At 34.3% G+C, this 5753-nt stretch overlaps 1 long non-coding RNA gene across 1 annotated transcript; it reads left to right on the top strand.

Annotated features, from left to right (window-relative positions):
- Nucleotides 1-1408: 1408 nt before the first annotated feature.
- LOC124418826 lies at nt 1409-2468 on the top strand. The gene is made up of 4 exons (XR_006940242.1): nt 1409-1423; nt 1529-1882; nt 1943-2083; nt 2141-2468. It is a non-coding gene; the product is annotated as an uncharacterized LOC124418826 (long non-coding RNA).
- Nucleotides 2469-5753: the final 3285 nt, after the last annotated feature.

Below are 5753 nucleotides of genomic sequence, written 5' to 3'. Positions count from 1 at the left end.
GGTCCACAAATGGTCATAGCTGCCGAACAAGATTATCTTTACAAAAACATATTGTCAAACAATGATGGATATCAACATTTGGCTAAAATATTACTTTTGTATACAGAAAATATACTTTAAATTTGTTTAACGATCATCCTTAATTGTATTTAACTAGTTGCATTATCATAACTATAATAATATTACTCCCGTAATATCTTTATGATATTAATCGCTAATTTTAGGTTTACTACGCACATTGTCCTTGCAAAATTCCTACAAAAGTATGTTAGCATCTTTCTGCTAAAGCATATTTTATGGTGATATTAAGATATAAAAGAAAATGATGTTTGTAATGACCAATAAATTTTGCATTAAAAACACGAGAAAACATATTTTCACAAATATTTCACCAATATGAAAGTAGCTGGTGAACGGTATTTTTGATTCGACACGGCCCCTCCATAAAATTCCATAATGACCACAAATCCTCTCCAGAATTCCAAGGCCACTTTTCAGGGATCGTAAAATTATTTAGGATAAATCAGTAATATGGAACTATCAAGGACATCTGGGACTACCGATTCTATATATCGTGGAATCCCATTCCCTCCATAAAATTCTATAATGATCACAAGAACTAATCTAATCTCTAGAACTAATCACAAACCATTTTTAATATTATTTACTAACGTACATTTTTCTTTCTTTGCATTTTTTATTTTGAAAATATTTTAGAAATATTGGATATATATTTTTTTTTAAATTATAGAATTTTAATTGTTATTTGGTTAACAGTGCACTGTTAAATGCATAAATTGCTATGTTAAGTAATGTACCATTATTGTTACTTACAGATACTGCAAGGTTACTCTCTGTTAAGCTCTCACCAAATTTGTTTACAGCTTCGGTATGATTGATTGTTGGTGTTGTTTTAGGTATGGGCCAAAGTATAACAAGTAGTCCGACTCTTTGACAGCAGTACCTAACTCTAAGCATGTGTTAGTTAAAAAGTACCTAACTCTAAATATGTGTTGGTAACAAAAATGTATTTGTATTGGTGCATTCTAAACACACAGAGTTTTATAAAAAATTACAATTTTAAATTTGTTTGAATTTTCAATAAAAAAATTAAAACTCTGTTTGTAAAATAAAATCAACAACAACAAAAATGAAATGTCAATAAATTAACAAAAAATTTTGTTTACTGTTCATGAAAATTAAACTAAATTCTAAATTAAAAGTGCTTTAAAACTATTTAAAAAAATAACAGTTTTTTGTGGATAACAGCAATTTCGCGTACGGTCCTTAAATGTGGCCAGAAAAATAAGTTAAACATTTGAGTGTTTTGACAAGTTTTAATTTCTCACAAGAGAGTCGAATTCACACGGCACTCGTAGATGTGAAAGAGTAATTTCCTGTATGTGAGAGTTGTTATACTTTGGTATGGGCATTGTTGTTGTTTGAATTACTGTTTCACTTGTGTTTTCTTTTGTTATATTTTTTAATAAAAGACGTAAGCTTTAAATAGTTTTTGTAACATTTCTAGGCTAGGAGATAACGATTTTTGAATTGTTTCAACCTCTAAACATTTGAATTTCCTGTCCAGATTTCATCTCTGAATTAGCCAGTAACGTTAGAATTTTATATACTTATGTAGATAAATTCAATAATGTAAACAAGAATCAATGTTAAGAAAATTAATAACTTAAATTTTTATTCTTATTAGATTTACGTCAGTCACCAAGCATTAAAAGAAGAACAAATATAGCTTCTCCTGTTTATGACAGAAACGCTTATAGTCCAGTTCATAAAAGAAAAAGATTGTCACCGTTAACGAAAAAGATACGCAATGAAAAGGGGAAAAATAGGCGCAGACATTCATCAAGTTCTTCCGATTCAGGTAAATCCTAATATTGTTATTTAAAAATTGTTAAAATGTATTTACGATATAAAACGATAGATTCTACAGCTTCTGACTCAGATTCAGAGTCTGGATCTTCATCTTCCGAAAGTTCATCGCAATCCAGAGAAAATACTCCTCCTAAGCGATTGCGAATTTCTGACCGGTTATCAGCTAACGAAAGAAAAGGATTGAAAAAAGGTAATTTTAACATTTATTTATAAAGCTTTATTACCTACAAAGAATTTATATTTGTAGATTTGCCGAAAAAGAGGTCTCCAATTTCAATAGAGTTAAAAAAGCCGACTACAGTTGGAATTTCTGCATTAACATCTCCTTCTCAAGCAACAACAAGCGAAAAGGATTCAAAAAAATCACGACGAGAGGAACTTCTAAAACAATTAAGAGCGGTTGAGGATGCAATTGCGAAGAAACGTTCAAAACTTGCATAATTTAAATGTTTAGAAGACATCAACTTAATAGTTGCAAAAGATGAACTAATTTTTATTTCAATTACATATGTATTTTCAAATTAAAGCTGCATTGACAAAATTATTAAATATATATATTAATTTAATATACTAAAGACGCTAAAAGTTTTTCGCTTTAAAAATGAAAAATAATAACCCAGTAAAATGTTAAATGACAAAGATGTTGTTAAATCAGAGGTGCGAGTGATGACGAAGTGGTTCGATTTAGGTAAAACATGCATGATTTTAACATAAGTGTGTCATTGGAGTTTATGTCTCAGCAAAAATAAAACGAAGTACTTCAAAAAAAAAAAAAAATAACATTCATCACCACTTCAAAAGTAGCACTAAGTGATTTTTATACCCACCATCAAATAAGATGGGGGTATATTGATTTTGTCATTCCGTGTGTAATACATCGAAATATTGCTCTAAGACCCCATAAAGTATATATATTCTGAGACCTTGTAAGATTCTAAGACGATCTAGCTATGTCCGCCCGACTGTCTGTTGTTGGCACGATAGCGTCCACAAATAAGAGATATTGAGATTAAATTTTCCCAAAATATATTTTATTGATCAGAAATGTTTGGTATTGAAAATGGGTAAAATCGGTCAACGATTTCACATAGCCCCCATACAAATGTACACCGCGGAATATTGTATAAATAGATTCAAATATTCACAAATTCGTTGTTTATGAAGCAAATACCACAAAATTTCGCACAGGTCAGTTTTCTGCAAAATAATTCTGCATTATGGCGGACATAGGACCATAATTGGCCCTACCCCCCATATGAGGTCCCCTTTAGAAAATGACTAAATAGCTGATTACTGGCTAAAATGACTTTAACGCTCATTACTCGCTTAAAAATACAAGTATATCGATGAAATTTGACATAAGTAAGTTTCTTACTTGCCAAAACCTCTCTATGAAATTTTATGTGGATCGGCCCATAATTGACCCTACCCCCCATTTAAGGTCCCCATCATTACTGGCTTAAAAATACGACTATAGCGATGAAATTTAACAGAGGTAAGTTTTATACTAGCCAAAACCTCTCTACTAAATTTTATTTGGATCGGTCCATATAATCTCCCCTTCAGATAATGACTTTAACGCTCATTACTGGCTTAAACAAACGAGTATAGCGATTAAATTTGACATAAGTAAGTGTCTTACTAGCCAAAAAGCTCTTTATGAAATTTTATGTGGATCGGTCTATAATTGACCCTACACCTCATATTAGGTCCCCTTCATAAAATTATTTTAACACTCATTATTGGTTTACAGCGATGAAATTTCACAGAAGTAAGTTTTCCAGAAATAAGTTTTATATTAGGCAATATCTCTCTACCAAATTTCATCGGTCCATAGTTGACCCTATCCCCCATAATAAGTCCCCCATAAAATTTCTTTATTGCTCATTACTGGCTTATAAAAAGGATTATAGCAATGAAATTACACAGAAGTAAGATTTATACAAGTCAAAATTTACCAAATTTTATTTGGATCGGTCCATAATTGACCCTACCCCCCATATAAGGTAGCCTTCAGAAAACGACTTTAACGTTAATTATGGGCGTAAAAATACGAATATAGCGAAGAAATTTTAGGAACCAAAACCTTTTCACCAAATTTTATGTAGATCGGTCTATAATTGACTCTACCCCCCATATTAGGTCCCCTCCATAAAAATACTGTCTTAAAAACGAGTATAGCGATGAAATTTCACAGAAGATAGTTTTTCACAAGCCAAAATCTCTTTACCAAATTTTATGTAGAACAGGCCTTAATTGACCCTATCAGAAAAATACTTTGAGGCCCATTACTGGCTTAAAAATAAGTATAGTAATAAAATTTGACTTAATTAAGTTCCTTGCTAGCCAAAAACTCTTAACTTAATTTTATGTGGATCGAGCCTTAATTGACCTACCCCCATATAATGTCCCCATCAAAAAATTAATTACTGGGCTAAAAAAAACGAGTAAAACGATGAAATTCGATATAAACATGACCTGTAGGAACCAAGATCGTTCTACAATATAATTGATGCTACCCCCATATAAGGCCCCTTCAGAAAATGATTTTAAGGCTCAGTACTGGCTTAAAAATACTAGTAGATTTATGAAATTCGACATAAACTAGTTTCGTGTAAGCTAATATCTCTATATCTTCTATAGGAACCGAAATCTCTCTATCAATTTTTATGAGGATCAGTCCATAATAACACCACCCCATAAAAATTCCGCCCCAGAAAATGACGCGAAAAATACGAATACCGCAATGCAATTCGACATAAAACTATTTTGATTTAAAATCTCTTGCCGATAATTCTTTCCTTCATGTAGTCATGTTGAGTTGCTGATAGATGGTCAGGATTGATATACATTCTGAGATGCAGATCAATTATCCTTTCCAGGGTTTTGAGAAGAAAGGAGGATAGACTGACTGGTCTAAAGTCCTTTGGCTTCGTGTGAGAGGTCTTTCCTCCTTTCGGTATGAAGACCACTGTGCACTTGGTCCAAGGTTCGGGTATATAAACCATTTTGGACAGCATTGTATTGCAAATCCGCAGGTATTGTACCGTCAGTACCCAATGATTTGTAGGGGTCAAAACTGTTTATCGCCCAGTTGATTTTATCTTCATTTATGGATATTCCTGTGTCAGCTGGGAGATCTGTAAACTACATGTCAGTCCTGTTTTCCAGAGATTGACAGCCTGGAAAGTGAGTGGTCGTCCAACTGCCACATGATTTCTAAATGAAACTTGGGACAGGAGGAGTAGATGATAAAATTTTGCGCAGACGGCTGGTCTCAGAAGAACCTTCCTTGGCGGCGGCGGAGAATTTTTCCAATACGGGCCTGAGCTGCTATTGAGGTATTTGGGGTGACATCCATGGGTACCTCGCTGCTTATTTTTCTGCATCCTGCTTTGGAGCCAGATACTGGTATTGTCTTGCGACTGCAGGATCCTTAAATCCGCAGCCGCTTTTGTTTTGGGTTTGGCGCCGGTAGCATTCAGACTAGCCCGAGCCGGTGTCTCCGCCGGACTAACCTGGGTGGCAGTAGCACTCGACTCACCACAGCCTGTCGCCTTCGCCTTGGGGGTAGGGTTTCCGGAGATTGTTAGGCCCCTTACCGGATACGCGGGGCACGTTTTCTTGTCGGACATTGGACTTTGAAACGGTGTGCATTTTATACTTGCTGCCTAGTATATAATTGTGCATATGATGTGTTCGCAGACCACCAAGCCGCCCAATGTGGGAACAGACGTTGGTGGATTTAAACGGACCGTCGTGGAGTTAAGGGATCTAAAGATCCCGAACGGACTGTATTGTCAAAAGATTGTCAAAAGAGGCCTACCAGTACGGCCTGCATAGGTCATGGAAGAAATTGA

This window comes from Lucilia cuprina, chromosome 3 (genome assembly GCF_022045245.1).
Source record: "Lucilia cuprina isolate Lc7/37 chromosome 3, ASM2204524v1, whole genome shotgun sequence".
Lineage (NCBI taxonomy): Eukaryota > Metazoa > Arthropoda > Insecta > Diptera > Calliphoridae > Lucilia > Lucilia cuprina.
Note: the sequence above shows the minus strand (reverse complement) of the source record. Positions and strands in the feature narration are given on the sequence as shown.